Source organism: Sminthopsis crassicaudata, chromosome 3, assembly GCF_048593235.1.
Source record: "Sminthopsis crassicaudata isolate SCR6 chromosome 3, ASM4859323v1, whole genome shotgun sequence".
Lineage (NCBI taxonomy): Eukaryota > Metazoa > Chordata > Mammalia > Dasyuromorphia > Dasyuridae > Sminthopsis > Sminthopsis crassicaudata.
The window spans coordinates 27,285,853-27,309,344 of NC_133619.1; the positions used below are offsets into that span (position 1 = coordinate 27,285,853).

Genomic DNA, 23,492 nt, shown 5'->3' on the forward strand with positions numbered 1-23,492 from the left:
TCTCTGTAAAAGCTCCAACAACTAGAACTCTTCAACTTAAGAACACTAAAATTTTCTGTCTCAAAGCTAGATTCTGACATTTAGGAAATTCAGCATTTTATCTCCTCTCCAGAGAAGGGTGAAATTCAGGAAACAATGAACTTGAATTCCCTTCTCTGGCTTGATGCAAACATATTTGGCCATTTACCTCTGTTTCAAGGTAGCATTGCTGATGAGAATTGGAGAAGAATGATAAATCTTCCCCCACCTTTTATACTCTGCAAAAGATAAGTCCTCAAGAGCTCCAAGTTTTCTCAAGAGATCAGTTCTCTAGAGCTGACATCAGATTGGGACCAGCCTGTTTTTCAAAGGCTCCCAGGGGCTGGCTAATTCTCCATCTGCCAACCATTAGACTGTGTCCATTAGTTGTTTTCTTTCAATCTCTGTTATGTTATCATGTTCTGCAGGAAAACCACATGAACACTTTGTTATTAAGTTGTTTAGGAAAACAATAATGTGGTCAAGGAGTGCCCTCTTGCTTCCTTTATACAGGTACAATCAAGATAAGTTGAATACCAAGGATAGTGCTGAAATCATGTGAATAAATTCAATTCAACTAGGCAAGCACTTATTGAGGACTTAGATATATCAAGAACTGGGAGCCAAAGACAAAACCCCGAAAGTTCAAGAAATTTAGATGAGGAGAGGAAGACATTCATTTTGCCCTACTAATGATGGGAATGGGTGGTTTATGCACCATGTCAGATAATGCACCACAATAAATCATAAATAAGTAAATAAATAATCATAAATTAATATAAATAAAAATAAATTTAAAAAAATAAAAAGTCATAAATAAATAAATAAAACATAAATAATCATTTATTCATGAAGAGGAAAGAGAGTTCAAAAATTTAGCCGTTTCTGGCTGTATTTGTATGTGAAAATCTCAAAAGTGTGACTACACAAGTAATAGAGATGATGTCCTTGACCCTTGCACCTACCTTTGTGTCCATGCTTTCTCCTGCTCACTTCTTTACATGGCCAGAGTGGAAATGGGTGAAATTTTACAACTTTGGGAACTCTGAACCCCATACTTGTTTGGAAGCCATTGGAGAAGTAACCTTTATCTAGATAGTGACCAGGTGTAGAGCAGGCCTAGGGAATGCTCATCCTGAACTAGAGTGAGAGTGTCAGCTAGGTGGTGCAGTGGAGAGAACACCAGTCCTAGTGTCAGGAAGACGAATTCAGAAAAGAGACAGAGAGATAGAATGACAAAGACAGAGAAAGAGAGAGAAATCATAAAAGGCCTTATGAATGATGCTTAAGATGAGATTTAAAAGAATCTAAAGATTCTGAGAAATACAAAAGAGGAGGGAGGGCAATCCAAGCATAAGGACAGATTTTGCAAAGATATGAAGGAAAAATTTCGAGTAAAACTTTTCACTTTTTTTTCCCAAAGTCTTATAGTATGACAAGGATAGCTGCTTTTCTAAAAGAGCTATTTTTAAAAAAATCTAACAACTTCTGGCTTTGAACTAAAAGAGCATGGCAGAGCCCACTCTTATAAGAACGAGCCTTGGAGTTCAATGAGAAATAAGTCAGCAGAAACTACATGTCCAGGAGAGAAGCCAAGAAAGGAGAAGCATCCTGTAGAGACTGGATTCCATCCGGAAGATCCAATAGAACAGTGTCCAGCAGAACAGTATCTAGTATCTACTTAGAGCAGCACTTGTCAGACACTACTCATCTAGCAGAGACAAGTAGGGAATAAGCTGATCAGGAACAATTCAATGGAGTCTCTAGGACACATCTGCAGGCCTGAAAAGTCAGAGGAATGGATTGCCCCTGCACGCCTGTCCCCTGGCTCCTTCTGTATGTACCTCTCTCTATATATTTTTATGTGTCCAGTCTTCCAGATTTGAATGTAAGATCCGTGAGAATTGGGACTGTTTCATTTTTCCTCCATATTACCAGCAACCACCCCAATAACTGGCACAGAAGAAGTATTGCATATTCATTTACTTATTCAATAATCTTAGAAATATGTTTATTTTCCTTTTTGCTGGGGAATTCTATCAACAGTTTCCCCTGCTTTGAACAACAGGAAGGGATGAGTTCTCGACTTTGAGGTGTCAGCCTGTACCGGTATATCGCAACACCTCAGTCCCCATATGTAAAGGGTTAGAACTGAGCAATGCACTTGGATAATGAAGCACGTGAGACTAATTGCCAATTGGACGGTTCCCTATTAACTTGTTTGAAGGTTGACCCTTCCCAGCTGTTCTGTGCTGACTTGATTTGTGGGACAAAGAGGGGGAAGTGACTTGTGTGGGAGGAGTAAGAGAAACTTGGTTGGTGGAACTCACGCTCACTTGCACTCGTGACCTGGCTTTGGAGGCGACGGTAAAGATCTAGAATAAAGACATTTAGTGGTCCTGACTCCTGCTGATTTCTGGGAAGACAGAGTTCCAGCACCCATAACCAAGATTTGGAGATGAAATTAAGATGCAATCATACTACCAAAGGTAGACCCAACCTTCCTTATTCTTGCTTCTTCCTAAGCTCCTCTCCACTTAGCACTGCCCCCTTCAGGTTTAGAATTGCTACCACCTTCTCTAGAGTTTGTTAAGTGGCCCATTGCCACCTGTTTCTTCTCTCTCCCTGAAACCAGGCTGAGACCCCTTCCCAGGCTTTTGCTTTGAAGAGATTTACCATCAGGAACTTCAGGAAAATATGGTCACAAACAAAGGAAAATTAAAATAGTGTCAGTGGCTTGGGAGGAAATCCTGGTATGACTTAGAAATGGGCTGGGAACCAGGCCTGGCTCTCTCAGCTGGTACCTCTTGAGTTGGATTCTCCTTTTTTTACATCCTTCCCAAGTCTAGAGAGTATCAAGCTCTTTTGTTGCCGACTGAATGAACGCCTTCTGGAAACGGGAGATCACAATGCCTAGTGGAATGTAAAATGTATGGGATTGCCTGTCATCTGGGGAGGGAGTAGAGGGAGGGAAGGGATAATTTGGAAAAATGATTATAAGGGATAAAGTTATAAAAAAAAATTACTCATGCATATATACTGTCAAAAATTTTTATAATAAAGTGACTTTGTTTTCAATTTAAAAAAAAAAAAAAAAGAATTCTCCCTATCAAATTCTTAATAAAATGATCATTTGCAATGTAAAAAAAAAAAAAAATGCCTAGTGGATCACTCATTGGTCCTGCCATTAAGAAGATCTTGATTTGAATCCTCCATCTGACCCTGTAAATGTGTGTAATAATAGCACCTACATCCCGAGGGTTTTGAGAGAATCAAACCATATTTTATATAAAATATCTTGTAAATCTTAACATTCAGATTGCTTAAAAATCAAATGAAGCAGGAGAAGGGCAGACAATAAGCATTTATTAAGCACCTACTAATTACCAGATACTGTGCTAAGCACTTTTGTAAATATTATCTCATTTGATACTCACAATAACCCTAGAAAGTAGAGAATATTATTATTCCCATTTTGCAGATGAAAAAAGCCAGTTCTCCTTCCACTGTTCTTCCAATGGCCTTGTTCTTCCCCACCCTTCAGGCTGAGCGATATCTCTAGATGGGACGGTGAGTTCCCTTGGCTTCATCCAGGGCAAGGAATTTCTATTTCTGAAGGTCTTCCAGATTGGCAGAATCCATATTAATCCTCCTCCTGCCTCTGGAGAAAAGAGAGAGGTCATGAGACTGAGTTCAGGTAAGGAAAGGGGATAGTTAATTAGTCAGCCACTCCTGAAGTTAGAATCTCCCAAAGGAGCCTTTAAATTAGAGTTTGTTTTACTTAAGAATTTCATAAAAATCACACAAAATGTTAGAGCTGGAAGAGATCTTGGAATCCATCTAGACCAAGCATCTGCTTTTATAGACAGAGAAATCAAAGCCTATGGCAGTGACTTGGGCAAAGTCACACGAGTCAGACCTTTGTCCTCCCCATTGCACCATCTTGTTTTCCCTGCCTCTTCCCAGGAATCCAATGAAAGAGGATGCAGTTCTTTTCTGGCATGGCAGCCGGCTTGGGGGAGGATTAACAGCAAAGAGCTAAGCAAGTCCCCATGGTTGTTTGCTGTGTGCTAATTTCCAGTCAGTGCAGCTGGAGAGCCTGGCATAGACTTTGCTTTTCTTGGCTACCAGTGGGGCAATGCCTGTAGCCAAAGACACAGGACTTCAAGAGCCCCCGTTGGAGACGGCCATAGGGTTGCTGGGATAGCTTCACTTGCTAGAGTGGGAAGGACCATTTGGAATTTGGCAAGTGCCAAGGTCTCAGTTCTGTGCACACGCACACACGCACACACACACACACACACACAAACACACACAAACACAAACACACACTGTTTTCCCCACTTCAGTGACACAGGATAGAATATCTTGTGTCCCCCCCACCACTTTAACACACTCCAGGTGTTCCACTGTCCTCCACCCCCGGAATTCCCTTGATCTCCTTGGGGAGACAACTCACTGGACACAAACAGGATTACAAACTGTTGGCAAGCTAGCAGCCCATTAACAAAGAGCCTGCTGATGAGGAGAGGAAAGAAAACTTTCCATTTGTCACCGGCAGCCCCTCAAGGAATGTGGCAGAGCAAAGTGGTCTGGGCACATGTCACCCATTCAGAATGCCAGGGTCCCAGCCACTCTAATTATCACAGGCTCACAGACCCTAAAGAAAAACCAGGCTGGTTCTCAACAGAAGTCAGGCAGGAGAAGCAAGAATGTATCTCCTTACAGATTGGAAATATTATTCACATCTTGGAACAGCCCAGTGAAATGAACCTTAGGGATCATCTACTGCCATCCCTTTACTTGCCAAAGAGAAAACCCAGGAGAGTGGGAACACAGTTACTTCCCTAAAGTTACATAGTAACTAGTGGAGCTGGGACCCTTCATTCTTTTCAGGGACCATCACAATATTACTATGGTGTCAATCAGATAGAACCAATGGAATATTTATAGATTAGAAGAACTTTTGAACCTCTTTTTAAGGCTTCATTAAACTATAGCTCACGAAAGATTATGCAGAGTTGGCCCAGAAGGTTTTTCTTCACTCATGAAGAAAAACCTTCTGGGCCAACTCTGCATAATCTTTCACAAATCATTTAACCTTTTTCAGCATCTGTCTCCTCTACTGTGAGAGGGAGGCTTGAACTAGACATTCTTGGAGATCTCTTTTTGCCCCTAAATCAGAGGTTCTTAATCAAGGGTTTACAGAACCCAAAGGATTCCATAAAAGATTTCAGGAAGTTAATGAAGTTGGATGAAGAAAATTACATCTTTGCTTTCATTAACCTCTGTCTGAATTGGAACATTTCCTTCAATTATAATTTTTTAAAACTTTGTTCTAAGAAGGGATCCATAGATTTCATTATATTGCCAAAAAGGAGTCTGTGGCATAAAAAATGCTATGCAGCCCAGCTCTAAACTCATGGACTGATGATAAGGAATGGAATGTTTCCAGATTAAAGAGGGAAAGCAGAGAAATTCATATAGAGCTATAATTCCATTGCAGAAATCTCCAAATATTTTCTTTTAATAAATTATAATACTTTGAACAGAATGGAAACATCAACTTCATTCAAAAAAACAAAACAAAAAAAAAAACAAAACAAAAAACGAAAAGAGCCATGAGCACTCAACAGAATTTTTAAGGAGTTGTGATAATATCACTTCTAACCATAGCAAAGAGATTTTTGTTTCCCTAAAAGGAATATCTTCAGGAATCATCTGGCTACATAGTGCACATGCTTATTTTTTGTTTTGTTTTGTTTAAGAAAGTTTCTTTTGAAAGGAAGAAAATAAAAGTTAGTAAAACTATATTAAAAAAATAAACTTGAAAAATAGGCTAATCACCAGGAGGGATGGCCCATGTCTATAGCCATGCTAAAGAGGAGGCTGGTGCTGATGGCTCACTTGAATTAAGAAATTGAGAGTTGCCTTTAAGTCTAAAGGCACTGAGTGTCTGCAAAAAGTCCCAGGACCTGAGTGGTAAGCCCATGGGATGGAAGAGTAGTGGGAAGGCCAGTTCACCAAGGAGGTGAACCAGTACAGGTTGGTAACAGAGCGGTGTGAATAAGTGCTGGGATCAAGCCTGTAAGCTGTACTGTGGATACACTTCCAGCCTGGAAAGGAGACCAAGTCTTAAAATAATAACAACAATAAAAAAAGGGGAAGGAGAAGGAGAGGAGCTAATTTGTTATTTACATATAAATTTAAATTGTAAACTCACTGATTAGGATGTAAACTCAATGAGAGCAGACACTGTGCTTTGCTTTTTTTTTTTTTTTTTTTTTTTTTTTCTGTATCCCCAACACTTATACCTAGTATATAGTAGGGGATTAATAAATGCTTATTGACTTGAGTTTTTAAAAGAATAAAAAATAAGAGTAAACTAAATATAGAGGTTGTGTTTTTTATTTCAATTTTATTTTATTTTCAAGTCTGAATTCTCTTTCTCCCACCCACCACCCATAACTGATCATTCCCATTAAGAAAGCAAAAAAAAAAAAAAAAAAAAAAAAATTTTGCAAAGTCAAACAAACCAAATTTCCCAGTTGATCATGTCCAAATAAAACAAGCCTCAATCAACACTCTGAATCCATCACCTCTTTATTTTGGTGTTGGGCAGCGAATTTCATCATGTCTTCCAGAGAATTGCAGTGGATTGTTCAGAATTCCTCAATCTTTCAGAGTTGTTTTTCTTTACAATTTTGTGGCTATTATACAAGATGTTCTGGTTCTACTCTTTTTACTTTGCATCACTTCGTATAAGTCTTCCTAGGTTGTTTTTTTTTTTTAAACTAACCCTTCATCAATTCTTAAACTATAATAGCACTCTTATTGCATTCATACACCCGAAGTCTGTCACGCAATACCACTGATTTATAACCATTCTTGGACTTTGATGTTATGAAATCCTGTAGTCATAAAGATCAAAGCCCACTTTAGAATTGTGTCATTTCCAATGACTGACTTTAAATAAGAATATAACACGCTAAATGAACAAGTCAAGGAGTTATTGCTTGTTACACCAATTTGGCTGGATATTAATAATGCCAATACTTAATCCAGATGTAAATTTTGCTTTGAGAGACCTTCTATGCACCATACTCAATAGATAGAAAACTCAATTTGCAAGAAACATATTAGAAAATTCATCATCACCATCATAACTTTTATATGGTCATGACAATCATTTTTTCAAGTTTTTTTTTTGTACTTTTTATTGACAGAACATACGTATGGGTAATTTTTCAATATTGACTCTTGCAAACAGTCCTGTTCCAACTTTTCTCCTCCTTCTCTTCATTCCCTCCCCATACATGTTAAACATGTTAAAGTATATCTTAAATACAATATATATGTGCAGATCCATAAACTTCTCTTGTTACACAAGAAAAATCAGATTTAGAAAAGTAAAAATAACCTGGGAAGAACGATAAGAATGATGACAACCATTTTAAAGTAACTATTATGAACCAAGCACTGCACTAAGAAACAAGAATAAAAAGAAAGGTTAAGAAAGTGGAGGAAGAGAGACTCTTCTAAAGAGCTCCCCTTCTAATGGGGGAATAATGGGGAAATAAACAGGTATATACAAGACACAAAGTAGATGGAAAGTAATATGAGAGGGGAAGATACCAACAGCTGGGGGAATTGGGGAAAGCCTCCCAAAAATGAAACTTGGGCTGAGTCTCAAAGTCCAAAGAAATCAATAGGGAAAGGGAAAAAGAAATGGGGACAGAGCAGACCTAAGGGACAGTTGGTACAAAGACAGAGATGGGAGATGCAGGTAAGGGCTTTCATTTTGCACTGATTTACTTCACAGAGATATCTCTCGTCCTATCCAAAGGACCCAGTCTTTGACATTTTACTCTCTTCTGGTTTATTTAAAGAACAGTATGATTAAAATTTTTCTTAATTAGGCATATATGTAACTTTTCAGGAACATGCTTGTTATAGAGTGATAAAATTTAGAGATTATATCCAAAAGCATCATCAAAAACTTTTGAAAATGAAAAAAGATCTTCAAATAATTACAAAAAGCTGGAAGCAGTCTAAATAATCACCAGTAGGGGAACAAACTGTGGTGCATGAATATGGAGAAGCAATGTAACTTTACTTATGGTCAGTCTCAGAGACAGGAAGACTAGGCTTGAAAACACATTTCTAATGTATACTAATTGTATGACTTGGGGCAAAATTATTTAACCTTTCATTGTTCCCAAGCAACTCTTTGAGACAAAAGTTGCAATATATGATTTGATGATATATTACATATTAAATATTACTATCAAGAATAAGAAGATTGTGGGATATAAAGAAATTTAGAAAGATCTTTAAAATACATCACATAGTGAAAACAACATGACTAGCCAGAGAACACACTCACTATGATCATAGAGATAGAAACTAATCCTATGATTTCATTGCTATAGAGAACTCCCAGTGTGGGGACAACCTTTACCAATACAGATCAGCACCTTCTCTGAGACTTGGGACCTTAGGGTCTCAAGAATATAAATTATTTGCCCAGGATCATACAATCAGCATGTGTCAATCAGTATGTCTTTAACATACTGGTTGTGTAATCCTAGACTTTCACATGCTTTCAGAAAACTCCCTAAGATTCATAATCATAATCATAATCAGAGGAGTCTCCTCTGAGTGGTCGGAAAAGGAACAGAAAGTTCGGCTGACCGGCCTACTTGGTCCCACTTGGCTTTAAGTAGCAGTGGAATTTTAACAGTTGACTCAATCCAAAGAGGGAAGAGAATAAGTATTTATATAAGTATCTATGATGATACTAAGCATTTTAACAAATATAATCTCATTTGACCCTCATAATAGTATTGCAAGACAAATGTTATTATTTGACACATTTTACCCTTGAGAAAACTTAGGCCAACAAAAGTTAAGTGATTTGTTTCAGAGTCAGTAAATGCTTGAGGCTGAATTTGAATTTGGGTCTTCCTGATTTCAGGCCCACCACTCTAGCCACTATAATACCTACTCCCTCTAGAGGGGTTCAGTCTAGCTATAGAAAGCCTCAAGAATGGGAACCATTCTCCTAAGGGGGAATCTTTTGAGAAGGGAGCTTCTCTCTATCTCACTCCATTTCATCAGAGACTAGAATTGAAGGAAATAATACATACATTTGAAAGTAGAATGACACACCAAGGACAAACACAGCTACATATGGATACAGGAAGATAACTATTCAAAGGAGGGAGCTGCTTCAATGATCATAATCCTATGGGTACAAGAGAAGACTGCCAGTTATGAATTTAAGAAGGACTTCTGTGAACCAGGAATTGTGAGATAACTCTTTTTCATAATTATACTCTCCATGTGTGCCTTGCCATCATCATATTTAAGTTAGGTCCCCCTCTTCCCATTGTTCTTTGTTCCTAAAGGTATTTGTGGGAGATATATTTAGGATTCTGGGGTGATAATTAGTACCAATCATTTTTATTAAGCCACCTCAGTAAATAATCTCAACTAAGAAGTTAATTGATGTCTACTGTCTTATTGAAATGGGAAACACACTGGTGGGGACTAATGACTAATAATACTTGAAACTCCAGCTCCTAAGGATTCCCTCTGGAACGCTAAGAAAATGAATAATAAAAACGGACTCTGGAGAACCTGGCCTGCCAGAAAGAATGAGACCCAGGGAAGAAGCTTGATATGGATAGGATATGAAGAAAAATAAATGTGTTACCCATGTTTTATGTATAAGAATTAATTTAAATATAATCACTGAAATAAGTTTAATCATTTATTCACTATTTCTAATAAACACTTTATCATGAAGCCTTTCTGAAAAATTAAAGAATCTCAGGGCTTCAAATAGCCTTAGAAAGGCCAGTTAACTTATCCCTTCATGCCTTTGGGAATGCTCTTCTACCAATTCCAGAAGTTAATGTTCTACTCTGAAACTTTTAGCCACTGGCATTCTGTCTTCTCCCCTGTTGACATGCTGTTAGGTCTCACTTTGCAGTTATAAGGTTCCATCCAGCATCCTAAATAAATTGACATTTGCCCAAAACCACATTGCCCACCAAGCACTTCAGAAACAATATCACTCAAAGAACTTTCTAAAAACAATCCCAATTGCAATTTTCTGTGCTTTCTTTCTGAAGGACTTCATGAAGCTAAGCTGGAGAGGGGCTATGGGAGGCTTCTTCCTGAAAAGATGGAGAAGACATTTCCTCTGTGACACAGTTCCTATCCTTTCTCTGTCCTCTGCCCCAGATTCCTCAGCAGGGACTCTCAGATCTCATCTCTGTACTCTCTGTTTCTCCCTTTGGCAGCCAGGACATCCTGTTCTTTGTGAAGGAGATTGTTGTTTGCTGCTCACACAGTCCAGAGTCTGATGGTTCATTTTTTAAAAACTTAATATGTATTTATAAATTCTCTCCCTCCCACACCCTCTGCTACCCACAGACAAGGCAAGCAATATATCAATTATACATGTGGAATCAGGCAAAACACATTTCTATATCACCCATAGTTCCAAAAAGAGCAAGAAAAATAAAGGGAGAAAAATATGCTTCAATTTGCACTTTAAGATCATTAGTTCTCTCTCTGGAAGTGGCTAGCATTTTTTCATCATGAGTCCTTTGGGCCTTGGATCATTGTATTGATCGGAGTAGCCAAGTCTTTCACAATTGATCTCCATCACAACGTTGTTCTTACTGTGCACAATTATCTACTGATTCTTCTCACTTCATTTTGCATCTGTTCATACAAGTCTTGACTTATTTTTCTGAAACCACATAATTTCCCACGGCAGAGTAGTATTCCCTCACAATCATATGCCAAAATACAGGCATTCTCCAATTGATGAGCATCCCAGATTTACAATTTTGATGGTATTTTCTGATCTATGCGTTCTCAGAGGTCATAGCTGCTGAGAGTAAGGCTAAGAGGGTGTGGATTGTATTTCCTGGGAGTAGCTGCTACTTCTAAATGTCTCAAGTAAATGTTTCAATTATTCCTCTTGAGTGGACAGCTTATCGGAAGCTGTCAAACCAATCACAGAACTTGAGAAAAAGATAGGGCAAAGAGATAAAGAAAAATGGATTAAAAAACTTAGTCACAAAATCCATGCGATAACACAATGAGCCACTTCCTGTAATAAGTCAGATATCTTTAGTGAAAAATACTGGTCTTTGCCTATTTATTTCCAGAATGGATGGATGGATAAATGAATGAAAAAGCATTTATTAAGTGTTGACTATGTGACAAGAGCTGAAGTTACAAAAGACACACAGGCAGTCCTTGCTGTCAAGGAGCTTGAGTTCTAATAGTAGGGAAAAACATGACACATAGGACATTCGATTGTAAAGTAGATGGAAAGATCCCATGGTTCTTAGGTTCTTAGGATGGTAATTTTTACTCTCAGCAAACATTGAATAATCTTCCCAAGAAGACTTTGATATAATAGAAAAAGCAATGGCTCTGAAATCAGAGGAGTTGAAATGAATTCCCACCCCTGACATATTGCCAGTACAAGGGAGTCGTTAAACTCCTTTGCCTTGTTTCCTCATTTGTAAAATCTGGTAGAGCAGCTTGTGGAGGTTCTGAGGCCCATGGATCTAGACTAAAAGGATCTTGAGAGACTTTTGATGGGCTTCATAAGAGATTCATGTGAATATTATCCTAGAATTCCCCATTTGAGGGAGTTCTAAAATTCAAACTGCTAGGACAGTAATTTTGGAAACTTCAGGAGAAAAGAGCAAAAAATGGCACATTTGATGGTTTATTTTCCATCTTAGGACCATATGGGCAGGTCAGAATAACACCAGGAGCCTGAGCATGCTCTTTTCTTCTGAGACTGGAACCGACTATAGATAATGCTGTCCTGATGTCCTCATGGCTGTGCCAGACAGATGGACAGACAGAGGCAGGGACTGAGACTGCTAAGAGTCAAGAGTGATGGTTAATTCTCTAGTGCAAATACATCTATGAAACACCGGCCACTTTGTGCCAAAGAAGTGAGCAGCTCTCCTTAACTGACCAGGTCCTTCAAGTGTCGCCTTTCCCTCCATACTACCAGGAGGAAGATATTGAAAGCAGGAGATGCCATTTCTGTTCTGTACATAGCTACTTCCTATTCAAAGAAATTGTTCTACTCCCTTCTGCTCATTGTTCTTTCACTGCCATTATTTATTTGTCTTTAAGTGAATCATATAATAAATATGAACAGTTCCTGAATTCACTGAGCAATGGTCAAAGAGTAAAAGGTTTTGTCTTCCCTGTCACTTCAGTTGGTTTATTGCAATCCCAGCTACAAAGCTGATTTTCTGCTTTCTTGTTAATTGAATAGCATTATATTAAAGAGTAAATATATGAGAACCAAGAAACTGCATTCAAAGTATTGAGTATATCCTCCTTGGAGTATTTATGGAAAGGCACGGGCCTGATTTAGTGGCACATGCATGTATATTCCCTGCTATTAGGGAGGCTGAGGCTGGTGGGACTGCAGGAGCTCAAGAATTCTGAACTGCAGTAGGCCTAAAATTGATTGGATTTCTGCATAGAGTCCAGTATCAATACTGTGAGCCCCAGAAGCCACCATGCTAACCAAAAAGGAGCAAACCAGACTAGGTTAGAAATAGAACAGGTCAAAGCTTCAGTGACTATTACTAATGGGATTCAGCCCATGTATAGTCATGGCTCTTCAGGCCTAGACAAGATAAGGAAAGGGAAAGGAAGAGAAAGAAGGAATGAGACAAAAACCAAGGCAGGGGGGGGAGAGAGAGAGAGAGAGAGAGAGAGAGAGAGAGAGAGAGAGAGAGAGAGAGAGAGAGAGAGAGAGAGAGAGAGAGAGAGAGAGAGGAGAAGAAGAGGGGAGAGGAAGAGGGGAAAGGAAGGGAGGAGAAAGCAAAGAAGGAAGGATGGAAGGAAGGAAGGGAGGGAAGGAAAAAGGGAGGGAGGGAAGAGAGAAGGATTTGATAAGATGACCCTGTAACCCAGTGACAGAGTAAGGATTATTAAAAGGCCCAAGGGTTGGTTTATATTGGATAGAATTTTACAAGTCACACTCATTAGCTATTTCTCTGAAAAGTTGCCTAAACTCTCTGAGCTTCAGGCAACTTTTATACAACCCATAATGATAGAAGGACTATCCATGCTACCAGTGTATAATCAGTTCTTTGACATACTGATGCTTAAAACACCTTGACATAAAATCTCCAACAATCTAAATTAAGGTGGGATGTATTTAGATGAGATACAAGAAAGAACTTTCAGTGTTGACAATGGATAAAACAAACTACAATAAAATGTTGAAACACCTTTCGTACAGTTTTTGAGATGCCCATCTGCCTCAGATCAGTACTGGCTATGACTATACAATGAATAACATGATATTATCTGCTTTTCAGATTTGGATTCAGCACTCAAAAGTGACTAAACAAGGAGATACTGACAAAAAAAAAATCCCTAGCCAAAAGAAAAATCCTACCAAGTTATAAAGTATTGTCCCCTAAAGTTTCCTTCAGTTTTGATATTCCATTGATGTATGTCTCAATAGCTATGTCTTAGGAAACTGCTTAAGCACAGAAATGTGAAGGAATGCTTTGCTAGTAAGCATCAAAGGCTACATTTGAACTCAGATCTTCTTGACTCCAAACCTAGGATTCTATCTATTATACAGCTCATAAGAAGTGGAGCCAAGATGGTGAAGAGAAGCCAGGAAGTTGCCTGAGCTCTCTTCATAGTTTCCCTCAGAAACAATGGTTAAATCATTATGCTGCTCTTTGCTGCCTACAATTGGGCAATAACATGACTATAATGATATATGTCCCCTTTCATATTTGTTTTTCATCACCTCCAACATCCCACTGCCTCTGAGCTCTGAAGAGAGAATTCTAACCATAAACTTACCCACAGTCATCCTGAGGAGCACGCTGAAGAGTCTGGGAAACTTGAGGCTTTGAGGGCGTGATTCCAATGTTCCAATAAATCCTATCTGTTCTCTTGCTGGCAAGATGGCTGAGAAAATACACACCAAGCCAAACTGGCAAAGCAAAATCAAGGAGTTCCAATGTTTTCCTCTTATTAAAATATGCCCTTATCAAAACCACAGCGAGGCAATGTGAGATAGTACAGAAAAATACTGAATCCAAAGACAGAAGGAATGGCATGGCTTGCAAATCTGGCTCTGGCTCTTGTCAGATCTTAGGCAAGGCAACTCTCTGCCATCTTAGTTTTCTCAGCTGAAAAATGAGGAATTTGGGCAAGATAATCTCTAGGGTCCCTCTTCTCTTCTAAATATCACAAACCAAGAAAGATTACATTTTCATATGTATTGAAATAAACAAGACTTATGCAAGCAGTGCTACCAACAGCCAGTTCAAAACATGATTACACAAGTCAGGAAAAAGTTCTAGGGCAGACAATTCATGAGTGTTATTGAAAGGCCCTGAGTTTGAATCTAGGTTCATTAAACTGGTCTTCTCACTGTTCTTCACATGTGACATTCAACTTCTGGAATGTACTCCCTCTTCACCTCTGCCTTTTGATATCCTCGCATATTTCAAAGCTCTGCTTAAACACTCTCCCCTAGCTGAGGTCTTTACTGATTTCTCCCTTCTCCCACCAATGCCTCTCACACCAAAAACTAAACTAAACTAAAAATCCTTGCATTTATTTTTGATTGATAGGAGGAACAACACCTCAACACAGTTAACTATTTTTCCCCTAAAATTCATTAAAACTATCTGAAGACTTTGTAGGTCTAAACCAGGGGGTCTCAAACTACAGCCCAAGGGCCAGATGCACAGGGCTGAGGACCTTTATGCGGCCCACTGGGTTATGGCAAATGGGCTGAGGGGCGGAGACAGAGTGTAAGGTTTTGTTTTTACTATAGTCCAGCCCTCCAACACTCTGAGGGACAGTGAACTGGCCCCCTATTTAAAAAGTTTGAGGACCACTGGTCTAAACCATTAAGGTGACCTTTCTGGTCACCTAAAAGAATATGAACTAAGTGAAGGAAGAGTTGGCTGTTCCCTCCACCCAACACATATTATAGATCCATAGTAAATGCAGAGGCAAAAGAGCCTAAATCCAACTGAATTAATACTGCATTTTTGCTGAATATCCTTTCTATGTTGTTGTTAAATAAATTTGTTTTTGTTAAATATCTAATGGTCTATTTCATCCCAGTCCCTGCTGATAAACATCATGGCCTGACTCAGGCCTAGAATGTAAATTGCCTGAGAGAAGAGATTGTTTGACTTTTATCTCAATATCTCTAACGAATATTTAAGAGCTTAATTAATGCTTTTTAAGTGATTTAACTTAATACTTTTTAAGTTAAATTCCAGAGCTGAATTTTCTCTTCTTTAAAATAGTTGGTATCAGCTGTTCACTTTGGTCTTTTTCATCTCTAAAATCCTGTGAAGATAAACGTCTCCAAGTAACATATGCCTGAAAGACAATTCAAGTTATATTGCATTTTATATATTGTGAGGGAGCAAAGAAATGAAACTGTGTGTATGCATATATTATAGATATAGTTATGTTTGTATTTATATACATAGCTTTGTTATATAGAGTATGTATAAATATACATATATGTATATATAATATATATCTATATATGTGTGTAGTTATGTATCTGTGAAAGAGAAAAAGGAGTAAGAGAGAAAAAAGAGAGAAAAAGAAAGAGAAAAAGCTTAGAATTATGATTTCATTAGTAAAGAAACTTTTTAGATGAGGAAACTCCTTTAACTGGTTAATTAACTGATGCAGGACAGCAACTTTTAGTCTTAGGGAGCTATCTGAAACACAAGTTAAGTGACTCACCCAAGGTCACACAGGTAGGTCAGGTCTTCCTGTCTCTCTGCTATAATAGATTGCTAACGGGAAGATAGAGAAATATACGTCTATATAAATATGTATCCATTTCTATTTTCTTAATCATTTTTTCCCTTTTTGAGCTGATTTTTCTTATGCAGCAATTATCTAAATATGTATACATATATTAGATTTAATATGTTTAACATATATTGGATTATTTGCCATCTAGGGGAGGGGGTGGAGGAAAGGGAAGAAATTTGGAACACAAGGTTTTGCAAGGATCAATGTTGAAAAATTATCCATGCATATGTTTTGAAAATAAAATGCTTTAATAAAAAATATGCATATAAATAATATATATATTTGTATATAAAGTATATGCACATATAAGTCTATGTTTATGTCTTTAAAGTGGGTGTTTTGTGTTATATATTTGTGTGCTGAGATATGTGAGCACATGCACCTATATCAACATATACTATGTACCATATAGGAATATGACTTGGATCCTCCTAATAGCATTGTCAGATTCCATCTGCCTTGCTCCAGTCTCCTGGGAGAGATCTGCTTTAAATAAGGCCCGAGTGATGTGTCTAACTCTTGGCTCCAGGCCGCTGTCTGATGCTTCACTCCCTGAGTAATGACTCTGGCAGGCCCAGTGCTGGCCTGGGTGCTGAGGTCACTGCAAAGCCCTTGTCTGCAGTACTTGGTGTACAAGAAGCTCTTCCGCCCATTGAGGTCTCCACCCCATGGAAGTGCTTTTCTTTGGTCCTTGAAGCCTATCCTAAGGGATGCTGAGTCGCTCCTCAGGAGCGCTGCCTCCCCTGTCTGGGGTCTCTTGACCACATCATCTCCCTCTCCTTTTTCCAGTCTGGCAAAGAGACTAGGTTGGAGCAAGAGCACCAAACCTCACTGCCCCGGAGAATGCTTTCCGTCCAAGAACTCATAAAACCACTTAGCACATTCTGATGCCGGCGGGCTACATCCTTCCCAAGCAAGACCTTCCCCTTACAGGAAAAGCGACTCAACAAAGCATCTAGCAGAAGGACTCCTCCCAGAGGCTATGACTGCACATCATGGCTTCCCATGAAGCTCTTCTTTGCCAAATGATGGATTGTGCAAGTTGAACCAAGTCCCTTAATGTCTCCAGGTCTCAGCTCCCTCCACTGCAAGATGAGTGGGCAAGAAAAACACACATCAGTAAAACAGCTGGCCTGGATGCCATACCTGGTAGAGGGAGCTTTTAAGAGTAGCTTGGGCCCTCTCAACATGCCTTTGTCTAAGCTGCTCTGGGTAGAAACATCTGGTCTTGTAGTCCTCTGACTTAAAAACCAGTGCCTTCCCTGAGGGAGCCAAGGGGCACTCATCTATCTCCCTGATTGATCCTCAGTCTTCATCTCCACAGAATCTCCCAGGGGGGCAGATCAGTCACCTGCTACCAGAGACATTGAAGAAAGAAAGATCATTGGGGACTTTCTGCAGTATGGGTATGAGGCCCTCTGAACACTTGTGTATTCCATGCATGGACACTATTTGCCGGACAGTCTACACAGGATATGTTTTACAATCTATTGTTCTTTACAACATCATCTCACTAAGTACTTTACTTTGAGCTAATGGTATCTAATGGCTATCTAAAAAGTGAATCAGGGAGCATTTGCAAACCAGCAGCAAATCAGGGACCAGCAGCAAACCTAGAGGTAGCTAATTATACCTGACAGAACCTATAACTGAATTTGACGTGCTACTTATCTCTAAAGCCTCATATCTGTTCATGTAACTAAGGATTGTCTTTTCTCCATTTCTTAAGTCACTTGGAAAACCTGGCTGACATTTTCTGTTCGTGATTAAAACATTTTCCTTTTTTAAAATCTTTTATTTTCAAAATATATGCATAGATAATCTTCAACATTCACCCTTGTAAAATCTAATGTTCCTTCCTTTCCTCTTACTCCCTTCCTTAGATGGCAAGTAATCCAATATATATTAAACACACACAATTCTTCTATACCTATTTCCACAATTATCATTCTGCACAAGGAAAATCAGATCAAAAAGGGAAGAAAATGAGAAAGAAAACAAAAAAGCAAGCAAACAATAAAAAGATGAAAATATCATATTATAGGGGCAGCTAGGTGGTGCGGTGGACAGAGCACCAGCCCTGAAATCAGAAGGACCTGAGTTCAAATCTGACCTCAGACACTTAACACGTCCTGGCTGTGTGACCCTGGGCAAGTCACTTAACCCCAATTACCTCAGCAAAATAAATAAAGAAATAAAGAAATAAAAGAAATAAAAATTAAATTAAATTTTAAAAAAAGAAAATATCATATTTTAATCCACACTCAGCCCCCACAGTCCTCTCTCTTGGTACAGATGGCTCTCTCCATTACCAGTTCATTGGAATCATCCTGAATCATTTCGTTGTTGGATCCAACATTTTCACAAAAGATCTTGTAACATAAGAAGAAAAGTGATGGGGAAAGGAGGAGCTCATAGTTCCAGAGATCCAGAGCTAGAAAAGAACCAAAGGGACTAGACAGATGAAATCTTTCATTTTACAGATGAGTAAACTGAGGCACAGAAAAATTAAATTAAATTACCTAAAGAAGCAGAGCCATGCAGATTCTCTGACTCCAAATCCAGCTTTCCTCCCACTAGACAGCCTCTACAGACTGAAATTCTTCCATCCAATTTTCTTCACTGACAATCATTTATTAAACTCCTCTTATTTGGTAGGCATTGTGCTAAATGCTAAAGATATTAAAATTTTAGTACTTTATATTAAGGTACTGTCATAAAATAAAAGCAAATTTTTAAAAGGCACTATATGTCCATTTAACTACAAATATCAAGAGGAAGGATAACTCATTACTGACTGGACATTTAGTTAATTAGATAACTAATTTGTTGTCCAACAAAAGCTAAGGGAATGGGAACTAGGCCAAGAATAGAGTTAAAATGGAAAGGGAAATATCAACTAGAGTAGTGGAAAGTATGCTATCCATAGTCATGAGATCTGGGTTCAAATCAATTGCTGACACTTACTAACTATATGATCCTGAGCAAGTCATCTAACTTTTGAGTCAGTCTTTACTCATCTGTAAAATGGGATGACTATTGCTTGTAATCCTGCTTCACAAGACCATCAGATAAGGCGTAGAAAGCATTGTGTACACTTCAGAGGGCTTGTTTAATGTCATTTCTTATAATTATAAAGTAAAGATGAGGTTGGCGGAAGTTCTCTGAGCTCCAGGAAGGCAGGAACTGGATCTCATCCAAACTTTGCTTTGGATCTTCACCAAGTTTTATCCACAGCACCTAGCATGGTGTTAAACACATAGTACATCCTTAATAAATGTTTGTTGAATTCATGTAGGGCATACCTGAAAGAAAAGAGGCCTGAATTTAGGGAGAGACCCATAAAGACTGAAGAGCTCATCTATTTTGAATTTGATTTTTCAGCTCTTTTAAAAATTCACTTTGAATGAAAATCACTTTCTTCCTCTGGGCTCAGTTATTAAAAAAAAAAAAAAAGGGGGGGGGAAGAGGGGACTGGACTGACTCTAAATCTATAACCCTAGGAATCTGCTTGAATGCTACACAGTCTAAGAGTTAGGTCCCAGATTGAAATGAAAGGTCTAGTGCACCCCCATCTTTATAGTTCCCTTATTTCCTCCTCTCCCTAATTTACTGGCGGCAAATTCACAGAACCATGACATGAGATTTAAATGTCCTAAAAAATAAAATAAAATACTAAATAAAAATAGAAAAAAAGAGGCCGACATGCTGCAGTTCTGTTCCTTGTCTTCTGCTCAAAAAGGGTTAAATCAGTACACACACAAAATCACAGCCATAATTCTTCTGAGTTATTAATTGAACACCTTCTCGGAAACATGCAGCTAAGAAAGTCATACCTTGAAGAATTTGAGATAAGTGTAAAAGGAAAGGACAAGAGGAAATGAGTAGGTTGGCCAGCCCACTCCCTTAATCATCATGTGATATTTGTTCAAAGCTGTCTCTGGGCAAGTAACATGAAACTGTCCCTTTTAACGTCCACGTCCACCTTTCGCCTTGGTGGAGCTGAGTCTAAAGGCCCCGCTCAGGAATGGACTTATCTTTGTAGGTAGGAGGGACCATAAAGCGGGCTGAATAGCAAGCACCAGACTGCCACAAAACAAGATGAATGAGTATTCCATCCATAAGCTCAGACCGCTTCCTGTGATGAAAAACACGGCCTGTACAGTAGATAGGCTAGCCTCGCTAAGTACCGTAGATCCCACGATGCAGTTGTTTAAAGGGATATTAGTGTGATGAAAGAAATGATGGAATTCTGTTCTTCGCCTGGAGGAAACAATAATGGGTGAATAGCCAAACCAGCCGGGTGTATTGTGAGCCGAAAAATGGGTAGGTTCACACTGGGAAACTCATCACCTTTCAGAAAATAACTAGAGACTACAGCACTTGCAATATATAGGTTATGTCTGAGAAGAAATGCCCAATGACGCCTTCTGCTTGACACATAAACACATTAAAATTGAATGGAATGCAATAACTTTATATATGCAGTACATGCATCCTGTTAAACGGACACACATGCCGTAACCATACTTTAAATGGCGTAGTTTTGAGGTCGGCTTTCTGACTAGAAACTCCAGTGCCAAATCAAAACTGTAGAATCTCTGAGAATCTTTCCCTTAAAGCCATAAATTCTTTTCTTTTTAAATTTTATTTTTCAATTAACAAGCATTTATTTTACTCCCTTCCATTCTATTCTGATTTAAGAAGGGGAAAAAATACCTTCTGATAAATAAGCATAATAAAACAAATAAAATTCCCATGCTATCCATGTCAAAAAAAAAAAAAATCTGTCTCATTGTGCTTGAAGCCATCACCTCTGTCAGGAAGTGGGAAGCAAGCATTATTATTGCTCCATTATTAAATTGCTCCCTAATTAGGGGTAGTAATTACACTGATCAGAGATACTAAGTCTTTCAAAGTTGTTTGTCTTTGCAATGCTGTTGTTACTATATAAATTGTTCTCCCACCTCCAGTCACTTCATTTTGAGCCAGTTCACACAGCTCTTCCCAGTAGTCTCTGAAATCATCCCCTTCATATTGTGCCATTTCTTATGGCACGTTAACATTCTATCCCATTTATATACCATAATTTGTTCAGTCATTCCCTAACTGATGGGGATGTCTTTAATTTCTAGTTCTTTGCCACCAGAGAAAGTCATAAAGCCATCATTTTTTAACTTGGCCTGATGAGGACATTGTCCCTAAAGATGGGACAATTGGGTTCCAGTCCTGCCTTGAGCAAGTTTTGTGACCTTAGAAAGTTACTAAAGCTCTCACTGCTTCTAACATAAATGGAGGGAGTTTTCACAAAGGTTAAGATCAAAACAGGGCCACCTAGAGTGGGCCTGCAGACCTACATTCCTTCCTGTAGAATATAAACCCTGTCAGGGGTCAAAAATTGTTCTGTATATATTCAGAGTCCCCATGCCAGGGAAATCACAGAACCAACTGGGAAAATAAGGCAGAGTACCTTGCAGAATCACAGAATTCTAGAGTAGAATCAGTAGATCAATCAGCAAGTGTTTATTAAGTGCCTACTCTAGACATTGTGGGATACAAATGCAGACTCCTCAAGGAGAATAAACTTACTTTAAAAGTGTCCTCAACATCTATTTAGTCCTCAATTGTACCCAGACTATACACCCAATAGATGACTATCTAGTCTCTGCTTAAAGACCTTCAGCAAGGGGCCAACAACTCTCTCCTAAAGTCTCTACCTCTTTTCAACTTCTATTCCACTGATTCTGGCTCTGTGCTAAAGGGACCATATCAAAGTGTTGAATAAATGCTTGACAACTTGATTCTCCTTCCCTCCACAATAGACTGACTCCTGAAATTTCACCTTAAAATTAACTGGATGCAATAAATTAATATCAAAGACTATCCAGTCAGATGCCATTTAACAGAAGTCAGTGAAGCTACTCTGGTCAATAACAATAATAGCTAGCATTTTTAAATAGTATTTATTTTGGTATTTACACACATGTATTGTATCTAGGTTATATTGTAACACATGTAAAATGTATGGGATTGCCTGTCATCGGGGGGAGGGAGTAGAGGGAGGGGAGGATAATTTGGAAAAATGAATACAAGGGATATTATAAAAAATATATAATAAAAAATTTTAAATAAATAAATAAATAAATAAATAGTATTTATTTTTCCAAACACATGCAAAGATAGTTTTCAACATTCACCTTTGTGAAACCTTGTGTTCCAAATTTTTCTCCCTCTCTTCTCTCCTCCCCTCTCCCCTACACAGCAAGCAATCTGATATAGGTTAAACATACAGCTAGAATTTCTATAGCACTTAAAAGTTGACAAAGTGCTTCCAATTCTTTTCACTAAAAACAGCACCACTACCCCATTACACATACCTACATGGATAATGACTAAAAAAATTGTGGCAAAGAAATGTGATGGAATATTACTAAGAAACAATGATTATGAAGACTACAGAAAGAAAAGACTTAGATGAAATGATGAAAAGTGAAGTCAGGAAAGCCAGGAAAAAAAATGTTTTGTTGTTGTTCAATCACATCCAACTCTTCATGATCCCATTTGGGGTTTTCTTGGCAAAGATAGTGGAATGATTTGCCTTTTCTTTCTCCAGAACATTTTACAGATAAGGAAACAGAGGCAAGCAGGGTTAAGAGATTTGCCCAGGGTCACACAGCTAGTAAATATCTGAGGCTGGGATTTGAACTCATGAAGTATCTACCTGACTCCAAAACTAGCGCTCTATCTAGTTGCCCTAAAGAATATACATAATGACAACAAACCTGTCAAAAGAATAGCAACAAAGAAACTAAACATTGTCTAATAATACTAAGCAAGGTAGGTCCAAAAGAAAAGACACCTTCCTCCTTTCATTGCTGAGATGGGGAACTATGGGTGTGGAATATCGCATATAAAAGATATCCCAAAAGTCTTAATGTCACTTTATGCTCTTAAAACACATTTAAAAACTACACTAAGACTTTTGGGATACTCTATATTATATATAAAGACTCATTTGAAAAGCAGGAAGTTGTAGCTACTAAAATTGGGCCTCCAATACTTATTATCTATGTGACAGTGAGCAAGTCACTCGATTTCTCTGTGGCTCAGTTTCCCTATCTGCTCCATGGTGGCTGACTTCCTTAACAACTCTACAGCTGTGATAAGCTGATATGTTGGTTAGTTTTGAAAAATGACTTTTTTTTTTCTTCTTAGTTACAAGGCACTGCTCTCCAGATAGAGAAGAAGGCCTAATTTTTGTAAATGAAGGTAAAATAAAAACAGGAGATCTCCATTTTAAAAAAACAAAACCTAGCACATGGACTTTGCAAACATTTCCTTTCTTTCTTAATGCTGGGTGAAAGTCACTAACTCTGTGACAGCTTGGGATTGGATATTATAATTGTTTTTCTTCTTGACTATAGTCTGCTGGCCTCAGGGCTCTCTAAAGTGCTACCACATGCCTGACAATCTTCCCAGCAGTTTCTTCTGAAAAGATCTGTCTTTCCCCTCTGATGAGCTTCTGGGGAGCAAATTGTAAGAGGAAATACTTTGAGGAACTCAAGAATTCTTTTTTATTTTTTTTA

The 23,492-nt window shown here is 38.4% G+C and overlaps 1 long non-coding RNA gene across 1 annotated transcript in view; it reads left to right on the plus strand.

Annotated features, from left to right (window-relative positions):
• Nucleotides 1-2,369: 2,369 nt before the first annotated feature.
• The window catches only part of LOC141564807 (uncharacterized), a 94,272-nt gene continuing 73,149 nt past the window's right edge, over nucleotides 2,370-23,492 (plus strand). The window contains exon 1 of the long non-coding RNA XR_012488733.1: nucleotides 2,370-2,507. This is a non-coding gene — a long non-coding RNA (uncharacterized LOC141564807). The remainder of the gene's footprint in view (nucleotides 2,508-23,492) is intronic.